This window comes from Lonchura striata, chromosome 3 (assembly GCF_050655825.1).
Source record: "Lonchura striata isolate lonStrDom1 chromosome 3, ASM5065582v1, whole genome shotgun sequence".
NCBI classification, from domain to species: Eukaryota; Metazoa; Chordata; class Aves; order Passeriformes; family Estrildidae; genus Lonchura; species Lonchura striata.
Window position 1 is genome coordinate 79,424,419 of NC_140705.1, and position 25,404 is coordinate 79,449,822.

General features: G+C 39.7%; 1 long non-coding RNA gene across 1 annotated transcript; it reads right to left on the minus strand.

Moving 5' to 3' along the window:
* Nucleotides 1-900: 900 nt before the first annotated feature.
* On the minus strand, nt 901-24,278 carry LOC146767957 (uncharacterized). Its single transcript, XR_014954392.1, has 5 exons — nt 24,142-24,278; nt 18,655-18,756; nt 12,324-12,401; nt 7,744-7,921; nt 901-3,152 (listed from the first exon to the last, which is right to left on the minus strand). It is a non-coding gene; the product is annotated as an uncharacterized LOC146767957 (long non-coding RNA).
* Nucleotides 24,279-25,404: the final 1,126 nt, after the last annotated feature.

A 25,404-nucleotide genomic window follows, 5' to 3' on the forward strand; every position in this document is an offset into this window, starting at 1 on the left:
AATTCTGGAATTCTCCTTGGGATTTAAGTCCCAGTTGAGACACTAAGTCACTTCATGAGGATGTGTCCTATTGCAAAACATTTGTAGCAGGGTCCCATTGCAGTATCCTTGGGTGCATTCCTTTTTTAATAAAATTGACATTTTATTCCACTTAGGCACATCATAAAATTGCCACCAAATAATACTTTGTGGTAGTTCTGTAATAATCAAAGAGACACTCTGGGCACTTTATTCTGAATGTTAGTCCTAATCCTCCAGGCAAATACTAATGGATCGTAGCAATTTGGGTAATCATTGGAGCATAAAAAATATGAACTTTTTAAAATGCCTAACACTTAAAAAGCAAACAAACAAACAAACAATAGTTTGCTTGTCAGAACACAAACAACTTCCCCACAAAACATCTGAGAAAGAATGAAAAGGCAGAAGTTTGGACAAATCCAGTTTAGTCATGTGTGCAAGTCTCTGTCTGCAGCAGGAAATTTTGATGCTTTCCTCTTTTTTACTGACATGATTGCTGCTGCACCAAAGGATGGACAAAGCAAGCAGTAATGTATACAAGAGGAGACAGATTCAGCAAACTGAAAAGCATTCTCTGTTTTCCTGCTCCAGGATAGAGGACACCATAGCTGTCAGTAAATGGGTGAAACCAAAACAAGAGAAAAGCAATTGTAAAAGCAAACATCTCCTATGTGACACAGCAAACACACACACAGCCAAGTTCTCCAGATGAATGGTCCCATTTGCACTACAGAAATTACGACACTATGCTCTGTGTGTTAACTTACCTTGTAAGAGGCAGAATCCTCCCATTTCAGTCACAGTCACACAGGTACAACTCAAATTTTAGCACCTGAACTTTTCCAAACTTCCACTAAACACAGAATAATACATTGTCTTGGAATTTTTAAACAATTTTAATATGTCCTTTTCTAATTAAGTGGTTTAAAACAAACAAGCAGACTGACCCACACATGCAACAAGACTCTAATTTCCGCATTTTTCATTGCATTCTCTTTCTTCCCTACTTTCAAATGATGAAATTGAAAAATTTGATCTTTCCTTTTTGGAATGGAATTCTTGACTACATTTAGACTCTGGACAGCAAGATACCCCAGCTAACATCCTGGGAGTCACTGCTGAAGTCCAGGCAGTGACCAGAGCTGCCCAATGGTCTGCTAGCTGACCTGGACTCTTCAGAGCCATGTGTCCCATACCATCTTGCAGCTATCCTGGCTCCCAGAGGCTTTTACCCATGAACCTGGGGGAACAGGGACATCAGATGTCCATGGAGTGCTGCACTGATACACACCTCCTGCCAGGTTTCTGATGGGAGCGCTGGCCAAGGAGGCCAGACACAAGATCAGGCTTTTTCTCAGGTTAGAGGAAAGTCAAGCCATATACAGTAAATGCAGGACAGAGCTTGCCCTTGTCTAAGTGGTCAGAGCAGTCATTTGGGAGAAGAGTTCTGGTCTTGGTAACTGTGCCAGAGATTATTTGTAGCTTCTTTTAATAAACAACAGATATATGCATAAACACATATCCACACAGATGTGCACTTAACTAACTGAGCTTTGGTCTGAGGGTGGGTACATTACCTCAGTACTGTGAGAAGTGGCACGTGGTCCCAGTGAGCACCATTTGAGGGAGTCAAATCCATGTTTGCACTGGCCTGATCCAACTGGTGTGTCTTGGTTTGACAAGACAGGAGTCTGTGAAGGAGGGCAAAAGCCTCCTGTGCAATGGAGAAGGTAAACCCCCTCCCTCCAAATTACCAGGATTTTTAAATTAAAAGGCTCTCAGGCAAAGATATGGGAATGGGAGTAACAATTCTTTACTAGGAGAAACTAAATAACAATTTAAAAGGGCAAATGCAATTGGTACAAACAAAACTAGTGATAAAGTCCACAACCTGACACTCTGAGGATTCGGGGTGTTAATAGCAGTCCAGTTGAAATGATAGCTGCTCCTCTTGCAGTGGCTGATGAATTGCAGCTGCAGTGGTGATCTTTAGAAGGGTATAGTTTCCTCTGAAGATCTGGTGGCAGTTGGGCCGGTCTTCCTCTGCGCCAGGGCCGCCTCCAAGCTCCGCCGCCGCCGCCTCACCGCGCTCCGGCCGCTTCTCTCGGGAGTCCTGCCAAAGGAGCTGCTCCTCTGGGAATCCCGTAAAGAGAGAGAGAGCTGCTCTGTCCCCCAAAGGTACCCCTTTATACAATAAAAGAGTGCTTGGCTTCCCCCTCTGGGTGGAGCATCTCACAATGGGATGGTGTTAACGTTACCAGCCCTGCAGTGAGTCAGTCAATGGCCCATTAACAAACCATTACCTCTTCTGAGCAAACCATTGTTCTTGGAAGAGATAACAAACCTGCCCAACCTCCAACAGATGGCAAATAGAATACAAGCTTATCTTACAAACCAGGACATGGTGTTAAAGGTGCTCAGCTTGCTGATTGCACTGGGCCCTTCTGAAGGCTGCAGGACCACGCCAAGCATGCTCAGAAAAGTGCTTCTGAGGCTCCAGTCGTGTGCAGAATAGAAATCCAGACACCTCAAAAAGAGATGGACTTGAGGACTATAGGGCAGGGAGGAACAAAATGCTCCTCCTTTATGGCTTTGTATTTTGGTATTTCCAGTTTGAACACCAATGCCCTTCATGGGGCTGAATGTGAAGCTCAAAGCTTACATTAAACCTTGCATGTGTTACCAGACAGGAAGCATGCCATGTAAATTAAAATGGCAAAGTAGTAATGGCCAATCAATCGGAGGCTTTACAGAGAAAATATTAATGAATTCTGTGTGCCCCAAGTTTTCAATTGCAGTATTTGAAGATCATTGATGTCCTCTGATATCCTGACCTTCAAAATCAAAATGTCACTGTAACTATTTCTTGAATGCTTTTCTGCCTTTTCCCTCTTTCTAGGTGGAGAATTTTCATCAAAATTTTCATCAAAATTTGTTGTTTACCAAAGACTTCATATTTATGCTGACTCTGTATGCTAGAAAGGAGATGAGAGATATCAAGCATATTTTCCAAAACATATTTTCAACCATATAAGATACAGAATCACATTAGTTACCTTTGTAACCCCAGCAAAAATAACAGATCATGTTTCTGGTGATAGAAGGGACCAGACGTAGTTGGTTTCTCAGCTCTGGAAAGAAGAGACAAACAGTTGAACCACTGTTCTCTATCTCCTTAGATGTAGCTCTTACGTGTCAGTGTTGTGGCTATGTTAAATCACAGTCTCTCATAGGATATTATCATTAAGGAGAGGCATATGGGAAACCAGTAATTGGCACTAGAACTTGATCTTTCACCTCTGTTGCTGGTAACTCAACAGATCCCCCATTTCTGGGCTTCATGAGATATTTCAGCTTTTGGAAAATGATTATGCACTCTGAGCTTGTGACACACATTTTGGTGTTAATCTCATTTTTCTGAGCTCATATCTTCACCTCAGTGCAGGCACTGGTGTTCACATTGTAAAGACAGATGATTTAATGCTGGACATAATGACATAACAAGATCCCATGACTACAAAAGAAATTGTGTCAATATAAATTTTTTTTACACTTGGCTCAAATGCTCTAGGCACAAACCAAGAACTGCAGGGTAAAATTCTATGGTTTGTCCTGTAAGGAAAGCTGAAAGAGATGAATATTTAGAACCTCTCCTGGCTTTAAAATCTACCAGTTCTTTGACCTGTGATCAGAGGTCAGCAAGTTTTTTGGAAGAGTTCTCCAATTGTTTTCAGACTATTAAAATCTTGTAAATTTGAAAACATGTGTCTGGTTGTTAGTGTTTGCTACACTTTTTTTTTTTTTTTTTTTTTTTTTGGGGGAGTGGTGGGGGTTGGGGAGGGGCAGGAGACAGAGAGGGAAGGACATGAAATAAGAAAAACCCCAACTTTTCCCAAAAGATCTGCTTAAACTACTACATGACTTTGTCTACTTTGGATGCAAGCCTGGGTTTTATGCATTCATTATATGATAGGACAAAGAATTTCTTACTATTGCCTAACTTTGATTTTGTTCTGAAAGGCAATTAAATATCTTATTTCAAAGATATTCAGGTGACTTGTTTCAGCAGTTAAAAGATACTTCAAGGGGAGCATGTGCTAAACGTCTCTGCAGGCATTACTTACTGTGTTGACGATTTACTCAATATTTGAAAAAGTAGAATCCTATTCTACTTTTAACTTTTTTTTTCATCCTTAATTTTACAAATAGTGAATCAGCTCCCTCTGACATGGGACGTGTAACATTCTGTATACAATGTTCAAAGTATATAAACCATCTGAACTAATTTCCCCTTTGACTTCCTATAATCTAAAGAAATAAATGCATATATTTTTCATCACCTGTCCTTCATATGGGGGAGAGCAGAAGGTAAAGATCTGTCTTACCAAGGAATCTGCAACTGACTTTACAGCAAACCCCTAAAATGCATAATTCATTTTCCAAACAAGATCCTGCCAAACCTGGAGAGTTTGTATCTAAAAACATCCTGATGTGATTTTATCCAGCAAACTCATACCATTATTATTCTTGGCCTAGCTTCCTAAGATATTGAAAAAGTGTAATCATGATATGTGTCTTCCCCTAATAACGTCTATGGACACAGCCAACTTCAATTGCCTTTTAAGAGGAACAGAGATGTCACATGTGTTCAGTTCCACAAGGTTGTTAAACTGAAATGGGGAGAAGCTCCACTGGAAAATGGCAACCATTTTAGACATCAGTGAATGTGAAACATCATGGGAATCCTAGGTCTGGGACAGATTTCATTGGCATTTGCACTATAGATCAGACAAGATCTACCCATAAGACAGAAAGTTATGGATTAGACCTCAGTAATGTTGCTGCCCACAAAACTGTTTTCTACAGAGTGACTGATATATTTTTACATTTTTTTAAAGACAAAAGTGTTCAAGTGTCTGTTCAAGTGTCCCAGTCTGATGCACATCAAATGGCTGCCAGCATCTGCCATCCAGACTGCCTGCTAATTCCATATAAAATATTGCCTTTGCCTCCTGAGAATCACTGCTGCCATTCCCTGTCCCCAACTTACTAAGGAGAGGACCTGGAGTTCTACTAGTGTGAGGCACTTCAACCCAGAAGCCATTATCCCTATGTCACGTTCTGTGAGAAGTCCCACAACTGGTCTCCAGCCCTGCCTCCTAAAAACAGCTGGACAGCTAATCACATGAGCTATAAAATCTCATGTGCTAATTTCATCACAATTATATTTGCATTATTTCATGACATTGTTATAGCTTTGGTTTACTGTTGGAATGCTGTGTCTCTGCCTTTTTTTCTTGTAAGCATAATCATAAAATTATGCTCCATCTATAAGAACTATAAAGCCACTAAAAACACACTGAATTGAAAAATGACACAGTCTCTCTATCAAGATTTTTCCTGGAACTGATAAATACTAGATAGACTGCAAGAGAAATTGAAAATAAACTTTAAAATATGGCTCTAAGAGCAAACCAATTTGGACAGTCTTATGGAAACTTGAAAATCAAGTTCAAGCCACAAAGATTTAACAAAAAGGCAGAAAGAGCAGATCCTTAGGTTCTGTAAACACACAGAACATTATTTGTTTTGACTGAAAGTTTTCCCACTATATTTTTAAAAATACGTTTACTTACATAATACAAAATTGTACATACAGAGAATAATGTACATTTTATACCCTGATATCATCCATCTCATGTCTCAGATGAAAACCAGTTGCACTATATGCCTTAAATATTTTGTCACTTGGAAGGTTAGCTAGAAAAACAAATGCCTAACAATTTTATTGTTCAGCTCTTGAAATAATTCTGGTTTTCATTACAGCAATGAATAGTTATAAAAGCTGCATTTCAATGACTGTGTATGGTACCACAGACTGACATTAGGTACCTAAATGAAGCCCATGGTGAGAGTAAATAATGGCATTATTTGCATCATCAGTCACTGGATATTTGCAATCAATTGCTATGGAATTAAAGTCTTTAATAGCATCTAGAGCATGGACAGTCAAAGCATTAATCATTCCATCACTTTCCTTATGCTCTTAATTAGTTAAGATGACACAGGAAAAGCCATCTCTGGCATTATGAAGCCCCATATATGTAGCCAAGCCACAGCTTTTGTGATTCTAAGCAGGTCATACCAGAAAAAGCCCAGCATATCAAGAGAGGTGGGCACTAGCCATGCAGCACCAAACATGCCACAAATCTCATCTGTGTCCTTCCAAAAAAAAAAAAAAAAATGGTAGGCATGAGAAGAGAGATGGAAGAGATTGGGCGTGCACTCTGTGATCCTAGGTACCTCCCTCCACAAGTAGATGGCAAAGCAGGGTATTTGAGCTAGAAAGGGCAAAGCAGAGCCAGGGAAAGGGAGTGATGGGAACCAGGTATGCTCAACAGTTATTTATTTCTACAGCTGTACAGGAAATTTCAGCTGTTGGCAGCCTGCCTTGGCAAGCCACACCTTGTCACCCTTTCTGAGCAGACAGAAAAGAAAGAAGGGCAGCCAAGTGAGATCCCTCTGTGGGTTCAGCCACCAGTCCACCTGGAGCCAGCAGTATCCCAAATGTGATGTTTGAGTACCTGCTTTGCTTTGCTTCTGGGTTAGAGATTCCTGCTTCACCCTCAAATTAGGGAACAGTTGTTGGCCTAAGTGTTGGAATGGCAAATGCTGGTAGGACTGTGAAACACATAGAAAGGTTAGATGCTTTCCCTTCTCAGCATGGGAAAGAGCTCAGCTGAAGTACTCTGCCCCATTTGGACTCCACACTTCACAGATGGAGCCAAATGGAGATAGCCCTGAGGAGAGTGATGGAAATCAGAAAACGTGAAATACAGGGAAAGGCAGAACAAACAAGATGTTTAGAGAAAAAGGCTGAGAAGAGACTTGAGAACAATTTTTGGTGTATAAGGCTGCAAAAAGAAAAGGAGAGGAACAAACTATTTTCCAGGTCCAGTATAGACAGGATAAGAAGCAATATGCTTCATTTGCAGTACAAGAAATCAGGGCAAAGGAGTCCTCTAACAAAAAAGGACAAAGGAGGGCAAAGGGCAAAGGAGTCCTCTAACATTTGCGAGTTTGTCTGGAGAGCTCATTATGGGTGGTATTTAAGAACAGACCAGACAGATCTCTATGGCAAAGTGATGTTGGTTTAACGGACCCTTCCTTGGGACAGGGACTGGACTTCTTTTCTGAGACAACTTTTCTGAGATCATAGCTTGAGAAACTCTAAATGAGGTAAACTGTGTGTCATGGTCACACTACAGACCCCGAGACATCACATGTGAATGAAAGTGAGCAAGGACTGTGCCATGCTAAAAGGCCAAATGGATTCCTTGGCACTTCAGCAGAGGACTGTGGGTACTTCTTTTGGCCACATAATGTGTGTGAAACATTACCTATTGACATATTGCAACTTCCAAGTGATTTCTGCTTATCTGGGAGCTGATTCAGGTGACAGGCTTTGTTGGGTCATTGTTAGGGCCTCCCTTGGCCTCCTTTCCCATGAGGGAGGAAGTGATCTGGAAACAAAAGTTGTATCCTCACAATAGTTGTTAGAAATCACAGCTTTTTTGGAGGGTCAAGAAAAATCTCTTAAATATGCTTCCAAATTTGGATTGACAGGGACACTGAGCAGTAAGTAGAGGCCTGGGGTGAGAAATAGACTATATCTTAGATAAGTTAAAAAAAGAGGACTAAAGAGAGCTACATCGCACATACCTCCTGTATTTGTATAGGGGCCAGGAGCCTTCTGGCCACTCTCAGCTCAGGTGAATCCTCTTCTTCAATCAACCCCACACCAGCAGGAATCCTTCCAGGAAGGGTTGCCACACTTTTCTCCCTGGTGGTGAGACAACCTCCTTGCCCTCATTCAGCTGTGCAGGAATTTTGGTGAGTGCTGCAGTTTAGGGAATGCAGGAATGTTAATTATTAGAGCTTCAAAAGATACAAGTTCCAGTGGGCTGGACTTCAGAGCTCTGAATGAAATGAAAATCTCATCTTAATCTTCCCTGGCCCATAGTTTGGGTTGTTAGTGGAAAAAAGAATTGAGTACACACACAAGATGGTTTACCATCACAAAACAATAGTGCACAGCTTTAGGACTTGGGGACATACTAAAGTAGGAGCTGTTGTTGGGGAATGCTCTTATACAGACTTACCCTTCACTGCTGTTAAAAAAATTCCACTGGAACATTTCAGTATTATGTTTACAGTGCTCTCCTTTAAATGTAAATAGATCCCCTCCTTCTCTACTGTTTGCTTGGAGTTCACATTTCAGTTCCTATGCTGTGACCATGTTATATAATGGGTTCCAATGGCATTCTGAATGCCATAAGCAAAAAAGAATCATTTAAAAATATATCAGAATTCAGTTTCTCTGTCTGGAGTTTCTCATCATGCCCCAAGATAGTTTCTTGCTGTTCCTCCCCATTTGCAGAAGAATATGTAAAGCTGTTATTTTGCCTACATATCTCAATGAGGAAGCCTGTGAGAGAAGCAAAAAAACTTATGAGTAATGTTCATCCTCTGGCTGCCGAAAAGCTGTGATTTGAGTAACTGGATGTAGGAAGAACAGCATAAATACTTCTCCATCTCTGGTTATACAGGTAAAACAGCACAATCCAGGACAGAAGTTCAAAATTTGGTCTGTTATGCCCAGGCTCCTACTGTGGTACACAGAGAAAAAACTAGCTTGTTTAGGTTATGAGTAAGATGATGAGATGGCTCATCTAGTGAAATATGAGACCAGACAGTATCTAAAGGAATATGAGGTGTCTGCACAGGCGGGAAGGAAAAGCAATTCATTCTCCAATGAAAGCCTCCATCACAGCTGAGCATGGAAGAAAATAGTACAACCACATTCTGTACCCACAAAAGCATTTTTTCATCGAGTGAGAGACAAAAAAATCACATGAAGATGGACTCAGATATGGATGCATGCCTCTTCCTAATAGAGGCAGACACATGAACTTCTCCTTGCCAGCACACTGGTGCAAGCTGGCTGAATTTCAGAAGGTGCCAATCTCCATCTCCTTCTACTCTTCAGACACTCTGTTTTACGAACCACAGAGGTGAAGTGGTTGCCATTTCTGAAGGTCAATATCTCTGCTATTCACTGCTAGCATATGACATGTCTTCTCCTCTCCTGATGGCTGCAGCATGTGTCTGAATGGATGTGGCCCAAGGTAGAAACACAAACCCCTAACTCTTGTTCTGTTTCTTACTTGCTGGATGGTCCGGGGAAAGCCACTTCAATCTTTTGTGCTTCAAGTTTCCCATATGTGAACTGGTGCTACTGAGACCTCTTCAATGTCTCTGGAAATGGATGTCTGAAATGTTCTAGATACTGTAAGCAGTTTATTTCCCCAACAGTTCTTAAAAATTGCATGGGACACTCTCAAAAATACAGGTAAGTATACAATACAAGAAGTCAGGAAATTTCCAGCAGTTCAGATTCCAAGGAGAAGGAGTAAAATCCAAACCTAAGAAACTGTCTAGTGAGAATCTGGAGTTTCTCATTTAATTAAAATACAGACAGCTAGCTCAAACTCCACTTCTCACCTCATGGCCTGTGACTAATTCACAAGGGTTCCCTAGCACCCAAACAAGGGAGGATTTTCTGTGGGTAGGTGAAAGAAAAGTTTGAGGAAGGTCTCTCTGGAACCTATAAAACCCACACATATTACACTCTCAACACATTCCAAAAACATCAAGATTGAAAAATTGCATTTCAATACAGCCAATGGTTCAAGTACTATAAAAGTACCATTAAAATGTACATTTTTATTGCATCACTGAAGCAGAGCATCAAAGGATACACATTAGAATTTTACTTCACTGGCTTTAATATAGGCATTGCTATATCCTGGCTGTACTAGGACTATCACTTTATGACTTTGCCTTTACCATCTAAATAAATACATGAAGTGCTAGAAATTGTTTCAGTGGACTGAGCTGAAGAATGCAGTTCTTAAAAAAAATAATAGTGCATACTTTGCATTTGACTGGCTAATCACCTACACAATTATGAATGAGTGTGCAATCGTGAAAACTAAAAGATTAGACTTAACATTTGCAAGCACAGGTTTTTGTGGTAGGGCTGAAATGAAAATCTTCTGTTCTGAGATGAAAAACTATGAAATCTGGATTAAAGGCCATAGTTAATCAACTGCTGATGGTGGTAGTTATATGGACTCACTAAAAGATAAAGACAAAAGCACTATTTTAGGGGCACATTATACATCTGTGGTTCTGCACACAACATTGAAAACCTGGAAATAAATTATTGGATCTGCTTTCTCTTACGGAAGAAACTTTGAACCAGGGTTTTCAAGCACACAGAGTATCTCTGATAGTCACTGCAGGACTACATCCTGTTATGTCCAAATTATTTTCAGTAGAATTTCCTACAAAATTGGAGCCTGTGTGACAATTCATTTTGTATTCACCTGTGTATTCATTCCATCTATTTCTTAATTATATTTCCAACCAGTTTCTAACACTGGTAGACTTGTGAAAGATGGCCAAATTCTTCCTTTTTCTTCTTGAAAATAGACAGATGCATAGAGATGCTATCAGAGTCCTGGCTCTGAGAAAACTTGCAGTTGTGAGTTCAAGATATGAGAGAAGCCTCATGGGAGAAATCCCTTGTATAAACACCCCACTGATGGGAAAAGCTTTGCCTGGGGCTCACATCCTCTTAGATAGTGAAAGTCAATCACCCATGAGACAAAAAACTATAGGAAACCAGGCTTCATTAGTTCTGCTACCACAAAATTTACTTGTTAAACAAAATGGCTAGTCCAGGATTTCTGAAGAAGAGCACTGTACTGTAGGCATGCACATGTCTGGATTTTTTTTTCCTTTTTCACTAAGAACTTCTGTTAAATAAGCTGTAAGTTATGTGCCTAACTCACCAAAATGTATAGTCACACTACCATCAATATCAAGACAAATTGGTGACCTATGAAACACATGAGAGTTGAGCAAAGGTTTGCACAAACAAATCATGATACAAATCTACTGAGAACAAAGAATGAACAATTTAAACTACTTGCCTACTTTGCCAACACATGATGCCTGATTTTAACAAGTAAATCTCTAGCAGAACATGGAGGGGAAAAACAACAAAAAAAAGCCTTGAAAGCAAGCTGTTCAGAATTTTCTTTTCAACAGAATATAGTGTCCTAAATTTTCAGCAGTGGTTTTGCGTGCCAAAACATCTGAATCAAGATTAATTATCAGAGAGCAACTTTGAAAACACAGATAAAAACCTCCAAGCCTATTTTAATTCCAACTCAGAAATACAGTATAGAAAATCTTTTAACTTTTATTTCTAATCAAGTGTTATTAGTATACCTTTTCACTTCTTGGAATTCTCACTTCGTTTGGGAAATTTAGTCACAAAAGTCCCTCTGTGTTCTTGATGATTGGCATTCTTCAAACACTAAAGCAAGTTACAAACTGCAATAATCTTTCCTTCAAATTCTGGATTTCACACATACCCACACAAAATACCCTCCATATCCTGGAAAGATTCTGCTATTGTGATTGCACCAACGTTCACAAAAACAACCTGGAGACTTGGGCCAGGGTCAAAGAATTGAATCTTTTCTGCTCTCCAGTATGACCAGTCTGAAAAAGTAAGGTTCAGCAGCCTTCTTTCTTGCTGGTCTGTCAGTATGGATGTATGCTGGTTTACATTTTTCAGGTCTGTTTCAGGAAGCAGGCTACAGACTTTAAAGAAAAACAACCCAAATTCACCTCAAACCTAGTGGAAAACCACCATAAACCTCATCAGACTCTAGCTCAAAAGCCTCAGAAAATAGAGAGGGTGAATGTGACCACAGTCCCACACATGAAATATGCATATTGGTATGGACAGAGATCCACTCACTGTGTCTGGAAAGCAATTGCTTGAAAGATTTACTAATTGTCCCATACCTCTTATTTTTTTGTTATTTTCTTTTTTTTTTTTCATTTTTCTTCACAAAGAAAATATAGTCTGTGAAGGTCTGCAGTCACACAAATCAAAAGTTCCTCAATTTAGTCTCTAGTCTCTATTGTTCCCAGTTAGTAGGTTGACAGGAAAACACTTAATGGCTGTAGCCAGATTAATACTGCTGTAGATTAGTATTTTCCTTACCCATCTTAAGCCTTACTTAAACCAAGTCTTTATCTTTACTCTTTTAAATCCTCTTGTTTCTCCCTGCCCTTTTAAAATCCCCATAATCTTTTTCTTTGCACCTTAAAAGTTGATTCAGTTTTTTACCTCCACCATTTCCAGTTTATTCCCTTACCATGAGAGCTGCTTTATATGTCTTCTCACAACTCCTTCATATCCAGTTTTCAGTTCTCTCCACCCAGGTTTTAAAAGACTGGAGTAACAACAGAATACAAGAGATAACAGAATACCAGATGAGCTACAAGAAACACTGATAGTGGGAAAACACTGAGATTTCTGTAATGAAAGAAATACCCACTGATTTTTTCTAGCTTGGCATGTCATAACTACTCTCTGCCTCACAATGCACTGCCCCATAAGCAAGTTTCCATGTCCTGTGCAAAGCTGACTGGTATTGCTTCAATTAAAAGCAATTTTCCATTGACTGGAGATGTTTAGATAGGAGATTTTACCATGGGTCTCTTGAATCCCAGACAATTACAGATTCTTAGACGATATATACATGCCTCTCTTTACAGATTATTCATCAAGCCATTTTGCAATTATTTTTTTACTTTGTTTCCTTTTTTCACTACCTTTGGTGAATTGCATTGATATATTCCCTAATCAATCTTTGTCTGTAACTCAGCGGTTGAGTCACCAGCCCTGGAGATATTTAATAGATGTGTAGACAGGGCATTTATTAGGGCCATGATTTAGTGGTGGATTTGGCAGTAGTTAATGGTTGGATTTGATCATCTTAAGTCTTTTCAAACCTAAATGCTTCTGTGCTTGTAAATGGTTAACTAACACCAGAACCCTCACCACCTAAACTCTGTGGCACTTAAACATCGAAGTGCCTTCACCATTTTGTAAATCATATTGATGCATACATTCAAGTTGATATGAGAATTTGTACACTGCATATTCCATGGTCCTCTACTGATTTAGTTGTTCTGTAAAAATAACACAGTCAAATGTGACATGTTTATGTCTGTTAGTGATATAAACAAGGGCTATGACTGGAACGGCAATAAGCTATATGTAGGCAAATGCTCATTGAAAAGAGAAGTGATCCACATGAGTCCAGCATCCTGTAAAACACAAATTAAGGCAGTAAGTGCTCCAATGCAGATATCTGATCCTGCACATTCCAGCCTCTCTGGGACCTTGATCCTCTGATTCTCCCCTCTCCTCCCATCTTTTAAATAGCATTTCTTATTATGAACAACCCCACATCTGGCACAGGATTGCTTATGCCAAGCTGAACTACACCCTTCCCCAGGGGAATAAAGTCAGCAATCATGATAAACACAGCAGTATAGGAATTTCACACCTTATAAAATTTTTGTTTACAAGTAATAGCAGTGATTACTCAAAAAATTCTCAGAAAAAAAGTTAATCAGATATGTAGACACAGTAATTAGGTTGTAGCCACTACCAGTTATCAATTTACCCAACAGTCTGTGTCTTTCTTTATTCTTCTGCTTTTTCTCTAAGAAAGCAAACCCCCTGCAGTCCTGAGAGGACAAATAGTATTTAAATACCCTGCCCATGCAGCACAGAGCCAGGAGTGAGATCCTTTCCTTACTCCCCAGAAAGAAAAAAAACTATGAGGGTGCCTTCTGGAATATATTTTGCTTACTAGCTTGAGACTAGTGAGATTTGGAGACTATCCGAACTATCCACTCTTGTAGCCTTCCCTTAACATAATTATTTCAAGCATATTCCCACTGGGAGCAGGCAGCCGGAAGACATTCAGCACTTGTGAGCTTCTGCATCCTTTCTATGTGTGGCATGGATGGCCAACCACACAGAAGCACCAGAGGCACCATCTGAGAAGAGGTGAGGAGCAGTTTCCTCAGCCTGACTGTTCTGGAAGAGCACAGACCCAGGGCAGGTGGGTCACACAGCCATGGTAGAGAAGTACCTGCTTCAGAGAAATCACACTTCCAGCCTGGAGCCGACACTTCTCAGCTGAGATGGTGGCACCAAAAAACCTGCTGCAGTGTCCCCAGCCTACAGTGTGTCTCTCTCCACTCCAGTTTATTTGAAAGTCTCACAATACTTAAAGTGGGAAGTTGACTGTTTTCTACCTTCCCATACAAATGCTCTCCCCCAGTGCACGGCCACAAACAACACACACAGATTCCCTGAAGCTCTGAAAGCCAGACTGCACCACACCTGAGTTACAGTGATCCTTGCAGGGTGCCATCAGCTGCACAAGGTTGGACAGGGAAGGTTTGACATGCCAAAAAACAATCTCTTTCTCTCACTCAGAGTTTTGACAACAAAGCCTACTTCATGGCTCAGACTTTCTACATTTAGAAAACTCTCTCCCAAGCTGAAAACACCACTCAGGGACTTTCCAGACCCTTCAAAGCTATTGGAAATGGCAACAACATGTGTCCTCCTCCACTCTCATCAGAGAGTTATTTAGGAGTTAGTTCCTCTGTGTTCATCTTAAAAATACTCAGAGCACAAAAATAAGTCATGCCTGAAGGTCAATTCAATTGAAATCTTCCAAACAGCATTAGAAGTGCCCCACTAGATGCAGCTAAGAGTAAAGACTGGGATTTATTTCCCAGCACCTTTCATATAGCTCAGTCAGCACTATGCCAATATCAAGAGGGAGACAGGGAAATATTCTAGAGGGTTAGATTTTGCATCCCTCTTCCTTTCTGTGTAGAGATTTGGACAGACTGACAGAAATGGTGGCAGCATGCCCATCACGAGGCTGTGTTCCATGACCAGGGACACATAAAATGGGGTTACAGAAGACAACAGCTACACCTTCCTTTGCCACTCAGCCATGTGCTGTTAAATTTACAGGTTCTTTACAAAGCAGACAGCTATGGCCTGGCTGTCCCACCAGTGCTGTCAGCTGTAGCTGGAATATAGCACATGGGGGACTACAGGCATGCATGAATTTTGGATTTCTATTTCTTCCTGCAAATTAAACCCTTTTACGGTTATATTTCTCTAAAGATATTTGAGCCATTAATGTATGTTCTGTGCAGCTGCATATATATGCGTGTTCTTTGACTGTATATAGAAGTTACAGCTGCTATATTCACCCTCTGCTATATTCTCAGAGAAGTGTAGTATATAAAAATACCATTAAGGTGGAGATCGGAGCTGACTAAATGAATGCAGAAGATTAAAATCCTGCAGAAGAGTTAATTTTAGTAGTTACTATTCACTAGCAAGTTTGATTACTTGATGGTTCCCATCTCTTTACCCTTTCCTGTTTAATTATTCTCTCTTATCAGTCATTTGAAGATTAAAACCTTCAAGCCTGGCTTAATTCAGTCTTGTCCTCTTTTATGTTTTCTTGTCATGTTTTCTGTTATCTACTACTTCTTCCATCTGTGGCTTATTTTTCTGTCAGGGCAACAAGCTTCTCTTTGTCAGCTCCCCAAGGTCACTTCTGGGACATCTTCCATATGCATAACTACATGTAAAATCAATGGGTCTAAGGTCACCTGCAAAGCCCTTTGCTTTTTACACGGCCTTACCTCATATCTCCTCCAGCTGCTCACAGGAGTTCACAGTAATTTGTACATAAAATGAATGTACTAGAAACTGACGTTCTTATTCCTCTGCCTATTTGGCAATCCTCGAGCTGTGGTTTCCCTGGAGTAGGAACTGTATTCTTCAGCTATGTCTAGACTGGTCAAACTAAGAGTGTCTGAGCACAGTCACCCACCCAGTTGAACTGGTAGAATGGCCTCTGGCATGGTTTTGGCTGAAGCCAGCTCACTCACTTCCAGGCATTATGTGGGCACAGTTCAAGCTCGGACATTAAGATGGGCCATGAACCATTCCCAGCTGAGTCTCATGTTTGGGGAGAGAAGCATTTCTCTGTGTGGATGTGAACTCTGCTATGCCATCATGGAGCAGGCTGACATCCTACAGACGTTCCTGTAATTCCCAGCTCTTGCAACAGACAGGCACTGCTTGGGATGTGCACAGTGTCCATGCCTGGGGGATCTCAGCCATGACTGAGATCTCAACTTGCTGCCTGAACCTCAGTGACTAAACAACGGCTTTATTTTTCCATTCCTAAGATTTTATGAGTGCCTAAGAAAATATTTTCCTCCCCTCCCCCACCCCCCCCACATTACTGGAGTATCCCTTTCTTAAGGCACAGAGGCACTTTACTTAACACTTCAGTGAGAAAACCCAATTCCAATCTCCCTTTCATTTGAAAGAAGCTAAGAAAAAGGATCAGAAGTCTATGCACTCCCATTCTCTCCTCCTTGAGCCATCTGCCTTACCTTTGCTGACTCAAGGGTTAACAGGGAGTAGCCAAGTCTGCCAGGGATTTTCTGTCCAAACTCTGCCTGTGAAACTTGTAGTCTCCTCTTTAGGGACTACACCAGAGCAGTGGGACCTGAAGAGATTTCCCAATTTCCCTGATTCCAGAAAAGCTGTGCTTCAGGGGAAAGGAGAGTTCAGGGGAGGTACACAGCCTCTCAAAAAGCATACTGAAAACAAGTCAGCTGTTAATGAGTTGCAGCAGGGAAGGCTAATGTGTGAGGTGGTGATTGAAGGCAAGGAAGATGCAACAGGACTAGCAGTTGCAAAATCTGCACTATTCAGAGGGTGTTCCCATGATGCTGGAGGGAGAAGGGTGTCAAAGATCCCCTTCATGTCACTGCAGATAAATAAGTTATTCCTTCCTGTTAGGCCTCTCTCAGAGCCCAGGGAAGAGAAGGAAAGATAAATAGGAAACTAGGAGGCCATTATCTGTCTCTTATGGGTCCTTATAAAGAAGAACTTGGTGGCAAAAGCCACAAGTAAGAAAGGAGAAAAGACAAGCAAGAATGGCTGTGCACGTCCCCTACTGTCAACAACACACACTTATATCTTGATGCCTTTCTTGGGCATCAAAGTGCTGGAAGGCAAAGGAAAAGACTGATGCCTGGAAAACTGGGCATCTTGTTGCTTGCATGGTTCTGATAATAGCTCATGGAGGTTCTCCTGCTACTATGGCTTAGTGGCAAAAAAAGCAAATAGGGACAAGGAGAGTGTGTGCATATTCTTATATAGATTTTGTTCATAAATGAGAAAAGTCTGAAGAATAATTCAAATCTCTCTTAACTGGGATTCTTAGTGACAGCATTGCTACATCATCCTTTCCAACTGCAGGCACAGAGCTGAGCCCTGAGGTCTTCCAACCCCCCGTCTCCTAAACCTCTCAAACACCATGGCTGCACTGCAGTCAATATTTACGAGTGAGACTTATAAAACAACTTTATACCCGTGCCCTCATTCTGCCACAATTAAACACCACCTCCAGAGCTGTTCTGAGATCACTGATGGTATCAACAGCAAAAGCGACAGTAATTTGTAAAGACATGTTAGCATTGTTCGCCTTTAAAAGGCACAAACCCACACACTTACGTGCCCTCGCGCACACACAATTTTGCCAAGCATTACAGCAAACATTATTTTTAAGCTTCTGTCAAATAGATGCATGACTGCTGTGGGGATTTTATATGTTTAAAATGTCTAGTATGATTTCAGATATTTTCCTCTTAAATCTCTACTTTTTTTAAAAAAAATATTTTTCCAAACAGGTATTGAAATACTCACAAAGCCTAAACACATTTAAGCTTGCAGAAAGGTACATTTAAGGCTGACAAGACTGTTTAAGTAACTTTGAAGAATCACTACTTTTTCAAGGATATATATATATATATTGCTGGGTTTTGGCCTGATAAATTTACACACACACAGAGGTAACTTTTCTCCACTGCATCCAATGAGAATATGCAAACAAATATGACTCACATGTGGAACAAGTCAGGAGAGCTACTGTTTTAAACTCTGAGGCCTCAGTTTTAGGAAGCATTCTTTATACTGCAAATCCTCAAGTGAGTAGAAAGGCTGTTTCACCGAGTTTTTTAGGGGAAGTTTATGGCCTCTGCATTTGACAGATCAAAATAACACTACTGCTCCATTCTTGAAAGTGGTGATGCAATATTTTCACTAGAACTCTTAGAGAGAAAGTCTGAAGAAAAAAACCAAAACACCCTAGATTAAATTTCAGTGACAATAAATCAAGGCATAAATGCTTGAAACAACTCAAATGTAATTGCTTGTCTGCACAGATACTACCTTGCCATCCCATAATACAAACCCCATTTATTTTCACTGATGCAGAACCTTGCTGTAGAAATGTAATTTCAGCAAGAGCAGCATAAGGGAGGATATCAGGTTTTCCTGTGCATTTTATGCCTTGGAAGGTAAGCATATCTGAACTACATCCAAAACACATGCAAGCAGGATGTGACAACATATCCCAGTGGTGTCCACTGTTGCCACAGTAAGCTACCTTCATTGCTGTCCCAATACTTTCAGAAGAAGTAGACTTGTATGAAAAATAAACATAATTCACAATGTTCAAAATAACTTCTAGTACGAATGTACAAGAAAATATCCAGAAAATATCTAAATACCTTCTGAGGTTCCTTGGCTCAGTACCCCAAGCTTCCCCATGTGGCATCAAATGGATCACTCAGCTAAAGGCATTGCCAGCAAAACAACACAGGATTCAAATGCTTGTAGAAAAAAAAAATTGCAAAACATTCCTTTTAGAAACCAAACCAATAAACAAATAATCACACTGTGGTATTCACAAAATGGTATATTTTTCACTCAGTTAAACCTCATGGAAATAATAAAACCTTAACCAGAAACTCTAAAATTTAGCCTCCAGCAGAAGACTTGAAAGAGCATAAATCTAAAGCTCTCATATGTGATTACAGCCAGTAATCACATATATGCAGCAGGCATTCAAACACTGTAGTAGCAGGTGGGAGCATTCATGTGCAGGAATGATAAACTAGGAAAAACTCCACAGTTTCAGACAAGTCACCTTGTGAAGCAGAACATTCTCGATTGCTTTGCTTTGCCTCGAAGTGGAGGGAGGATCACTACAAGCAAGAGATGTGTGCTTGTGTGTTCTAAGAGTGGTCTACAATACCTGCAGTAAGTTGGGCAGTTGGTGTAACCCAATCAAAGCAAAAAACTCTTGGTTTTATCCAAGAGCATGACACATTTAAGAGTAGAATAGACATAAGATACCAAGGAAACAGGATAAGCAAAGGTTTAACCTCAGACTGAATCTTCATCCAAGATTTCAGGAAACATGGAAAAATCCTACCTACCTCAGTGCCAATCTTCTTAATTAATAGCTTGCCAGAAGTTTGCTATAGTTCTGATTTGGAACATATCAGAATCCATATTTGACAACTCTTTCTGCAGTGAAACAGCACATGCAGGCAGCAGTGAGCATCTCACTGCCTGTGTGACATCTGAATGTTGTCCTAACACTGCGTGTCCTTGGTACTATCACCGCTTCACTTCATTTTATGGACTTCACTTCTCACAATGTTTCCATGTCCAGTTACTTTCTTCTCCTTCCTCCATTAATTTATAAATTAGACAGGACTCAAAGTTCTGTTTGGAACTGTGTAAGTTATTCTACATCAATTCTTTACAACTGGCTTTATGCACCTATCAGCTTTCTTAGAGATAAAAAGGGCAGTAAAAGCCCTTGTGAAGTACAGACCAAATACAAGAAATACTTCAGCTACAAAAAAACCCTTCTCTGCTTAGCATGACAATAAATTAAGACTACAAAAATTATATAATTTATTACCCTGCCAAGCTTATTAATTTTTTGCCTGTTTTTCAATAGCAAACCGAAAATGCAGACTGATTGACGCTGTGTTCACTATGCCTAGCTTTAGGACTGCATAGAATTTAGTCAAATTAAAAATTTCTGTAACAGGAGGTGATAGTATAGACAGTAGCAAAACCTAAACGGACTGCTACAAATAAAACAAGTAAAAAAGTTGCATGTATCTCTGGAGCATTCCCTCAGACCACATGGGCTGTTAACAAGTCCTGCAGTATGCTGGTGTTTGTGCCTGAAGTTGGTTCTTTCAACTTTGGGCTATTGCCAAAGAGTGAATTTTTACTTTTCTCTCCAGCTGCATCTGTTACTTCTGGTTGGTATGCCACCTCCCCCTGGCAATGTATGGTCTGCTTATTCACTGCTCCAACTTTCACTAAGGAAAGACCAGTGTTTTCCTGACTGATGAAGAGTGCTAATCTTTTTTTCCTTGTTTCAGCAGATCCACAGGGACCATCATCACCATCTCTGGACTGCTGTTCTTCCTCCACAGTCTTGAGTTTTCTGGCAAACACTTATGGTGCTCTTAAGTCCCCTAAAACATAAAGGTCCTTGCACTCTGTCTCATCCCTAAGGGCCTTAGCCAAGACAAAGGAAAATGCCCTTTTCCCACTCCTTCAAGTAATTCTCACCTCACTACTAATTAAATTTTCATGCTGCTGCCAGCTACTCTCTACAATAATTGCAATCTTAAGGTCCTTGCTAGCAGCTTTCCTATTAAGACCTCAAAGACAAATGTTAAAGAAGCAGGGAAGAGCTTTTACAGGGAGGGGATTGTGAGATAGCGCTGCTGGAAAGGGACAAAATGAAATTGCTGTGAGGCAGAAGCACATAAAGTACTATAAAAATTAGGAATGTTTTTCCAGGGACCAAAGGTCCCAAAACTGGCAGAAGGCTATGAGATCACAAAGATAGGCAAGTCAAGTCTGTGCCAGAGAGGATGGAGAAAGAAACACAAAGGTAGTTTCTGTGCTTGCCAGGTCACCATTCCAGTGAACAGAAACTGAAAAGCAGTTCCTAAGCAGAAAAATCCTTGGAAGTGGATGTAATGTTTGCATTTGAGACAGAAAGAATATGATGCTCATCTAGAGATGGCAGTGGAAAAGAGATGAATAGTAGGGGTTAACTTCTAAAAGCAACTTTAAAAATGTAGCTGCCTCACTTCAGCAGTGATGTCATTAATAGACTAACTTGCAGTTTTGAAGCTCTTCATGCTGTTAAACCAGTTTTCTATTACATGGCTCTTGGCTGGTACTTCTTTGCCTGGTTTGTTACACTGATTTTTGGCCAAGAACTCTTGTAGTTGACTCACAGGTCAATGAGGTGTAAAATAAATAGGAAAAAAATTGAGAAGGGACATATGACATCACTGGTGATGAAAAGGTTCTTGGTGTGTTCTGAGAAAACATTCAGGTCAGAGTAAACTAGAAACAGAAAAATGGACATTCATACTTAGGTTAATTTGGAAAACAGTTCTATAAAGAAAGCAGTTATTTAACACAGATTTTTAATCTTAAACCACTCTGTTGTTGCAGAGGATCATTTCAGCTTAATATCAGTATTAGTAGATTAAATTTTTAATAAGTCTTTCATCTAACACAGCAGAGAAGAGCAGCAATTACTTGACTCGGCATCCTTGTCTTGCTCAATGAAGAGCCTGAATCCACAAACTTACTTTTCTTGTCTTAACAAGGGAATCAAAACTGCAAAGGAAAAAGTGGGAGTGAAAGTACAAATGCTATAAAAATAGTAAAACAAAACAAACCAAAATGTCCAACAAGATAGCTGCTGCTTTTGGCTTTCTTTGCTTAAAGAGCAGAAACAAATTAACTACAGCATATAAGCTGCTCCAAAAAGCTGATCCCAAAAGGTTGTCTCCATTTTCAGTAAGGAATTCTAACAACATGCTGTTAAGTTACCAATTTTTAACTCATTTACTGAAAACCAAATACTTGCACTAATAATGGTTAGACCTTGGTCTTTGAAGGATGTTAATAGCTAAAAAGAGAACCCTGTGCTACTACACTCAGCCCATAGAGGATAACTCTTTTATTAGTGTAGCTGAAGGATTAGTAGAAATGTTTGCTTAATGAATGCAGCTACTATATTTGAGCACATGCCTATATAAGCTACTGGTTGATTGAAACCTATCTATTTTTAAGTACTCCTGAATGCTGCAACAACTTGCCCTACTGTAGTATTACACTAGGTTTTGTATAAATGTAAACATTTAATTGCCAGTAACTTGTGAAATTCACCTTATTTGCAATTCTTATGCCTGAAACACAAAATGTAAAATGTACAGGAATTACTTTCTTACATCTGGTCTGATTTTCAGTATTTGTAAGGCATACAGCTTTCATGAGAGGTACCTTTCTGTAAATGTACCTCTTACACCTTCAGAATTAATAACTGTTTCTGTAACAGACACAAGATTCTATACATGTGCTTATTTATACAGGTACACATATAAGCTTACAAATATATATACACAATAGAAACAAAAATTAAAATATTTTTTTGAAATAATTTTTGAAACACAAAGCACTTAGTTTGAGTAATCACACTGAAAACAACTCCATACAGTTGATGGCATTTTTTTCTTCTTTACAGTAATGTATTTTCTATCAAATTCCAGTTTATTTTTAATTTCAGAGAACCCAAGTTGTACCCTATCAGCTGTTACCTTTCCCCTAGTTTGTATCCACTTCTGGTACAGAGCTCTGCATGTATGCAGATGAAGAAAAAAATAAGGTACTTGCATATTAATTTGTATTCCTCTGGAAATAGAATGAGTTTCTTTAGCTTCCTTTTATGTCCTGAAATACATTAAGTCCATCTGTGCTGTCAGTCACTGATATTGAGACAGAAATACTGAACAGAAGAGCTAAGTCCAAATAATTTCAAAGAGACTTTACAGCTTCTCTAAAGTAGGGTAAAATTAATACCTGGGCTTTTTTCTGTCTTATTTATTTGAAGAGACATATTTTTAACCAATGTATGTACACAACCAAAAGCTGATCTTGTAAATGTGTCCTCTGTATTTGATATAAAACATGCACCATTTTTAGAAGTGAAAAATTATTCAAAGCTTTATTTCTTTCTGTAGTTTTAGTGCAGAGCTCTGCATGAATGCTGGGATGAGAGCTGCCTGCCTTTCTGAATGTACTGATAATTGTGGTTGAAGAATACCGAGGACAATGTGACATGAAACACATTTGCTGGCCTGTACTTAGGATGACCTGCCTGAGTCAGTGGCCCCACCAACCTTAAGAACATTCACTTCAGCTCATGAGTAATGTCCCAACCCCAAAAAAAAAAACTTCTAATACCACACCCAGCCTGACACAGCCCTTTGGGTGAATTAGAGATCTTCCCTAAGTTCTAACCAGAAGGGGCTGAAAATACATCATGTGTTGAACCATATTAGGTCAAAGACACAATAACAAACCCTTCTAGACTACAGAAATTAATTATTTTTCATACATCATACTTCCTGGCTTATACTCATCATCAAAACTCTGAGACAGTTGCTTTCCCTGTCTGGGTTGGTAGAAATTGAGAGATCTAGACTCATCTGTTTTACCTCCATGTCACACCACATTAATGGCAGACAGACATCAAAAGCGGGAAAAGGGGGAATTCCCAATACTTCCAAAGTCAGAAAGACAAAAAAGATTGGAAAGTACCCAAAGTTTTACTGTGAACTGTAAGCAATTCCTGCAACGTACTTCTTAATCAAGTCCATGCTACACTAATGAATAATAGGTAGCATGTGCTGTACATAGAGCTTTGAAAATAACAGAGGGGTTATAGAGGTATTTGCAGATGTGACAACTGTATCAGCAAAGGACTGTCCAGTTTTGCTAAACTCTCAAGGATTCTGCAGTTGTCATGAGAGTGATCCAAGTAGAAAACATACTCATGAGATGGAGAGCTGAAAAGTCTGAAGTCTGTTTAGGAAATGATTCTTCCTCTTTCAATACTAGCCAGATTTTTTTTGACAGCCAGAGCTTTTATAGAGACATTGTCTTCATGACAATGGTCTCCTAAAGCTATTCTGAACCAAATACTGCTGGCATGAACACAGAAAATCAGTACCACACAAAACCAACATGCTTTTTGTGTCTGGAAAGTTTTAAAAGGCCTGTGATGATCTCCAAAGAAACTCAAAGTATGGGCTCACCCTGTACCTGAGTAAGATGAAAACACAACCAATACATAGGAAGAGGTAGCAAGTACATACCTGGTAGAGAGATTTACATCAGTGTTCAGTCTCATGGATAAAGCGGCTGAGGTCTTCTGGCATCATCTGCTCTGAAAAGCCAGATTCCCGAGTGATGAGTCAGCTCCTGCCTTGCCATCTTTCACACCATGTCTATTGTCTGTGCATATTTCAGTTGTGTATTTATAAGTGTCTGCAGACATCTCCCCTCAACTACATTAATTGTGACAGGAAAACTGATGTGCTGTCATAATACTAGTGCCATCCCCCTCTACAGGAACACCCTGTCTGCTGTTACCAAGCTTTCCCTGTACTAGGTGGAAGACAAAGCTGCTTACATTCCATGCACCTACTAAGACAGAGAGGCACAAATGGGTAAAAGATCTGTGCTGAAGAAACATGTGAAGCACTGTAAGAGACTGAAAGAGCAGAATGACTTTTTCACTTGACCACCTTAGGCAAAGAAACAGGAAGAATGTTCAAAAGAACAAAATCAAAGGGAAAAGGACTTGAAGGCTTTTTCACAGTCTCTTCTAATATTCCACATGAAGTGTTAACTTCCCATCTATCCTTTAAAAATGGTAGGCAGAAACCATTACACAAAAACAGAACCTGGTTTCATGTTCTCCACTGCCAAACTGCAGCTATAAAAGTGTCTCAGGTAGAATCAATAGAATTATTGTCTTTTAAATCAAGACAACAGAATTGAAATCTCAGGCTTTCAAACTAGTCATGGGATATAATTCTGGTTTAAATTTTGCCATAAGATTACTACAAAAATTCAAGATTTTTTTTGCCACTGAACTATTTCACACGTAAACCTTTTCTTCCTAAAAAACTTGGCATTGGGAACAAAATAATAGTTTTAAAGATACTTTCTTTTCCTTTGTGAATGAGTCACATCAAAACATAAAGACATATCGAAAAGATGGTAGTGGTGTCAGTCTGTCACAAAATTCTCAGCCCTTTTTTTAGTCAGGTGAACTCCTCATTACATGTGTGAGGAAAAACAGAAGCTGCAAAAATTTATACTGTCTCCTCTGTTTCTGGGAAATTTCAACAAAGAGGTGTTTTGGAGGCAGCTATCCTTCATTAGCTGCTAAATCTGTTACAAAGATGGCAATTTCTGTGGGAACTTCATGTTTAAATACTGTCAACAAATAATCTATTCTCCATTCTAAGAAGCCTTACAAAGATGTGGAGATTTACAATTGTGTCAAGATGGTTTACCCCTTCATGCACCAAAATAACATGCATGTACTGCTGCTTCAAATCAAAATAATT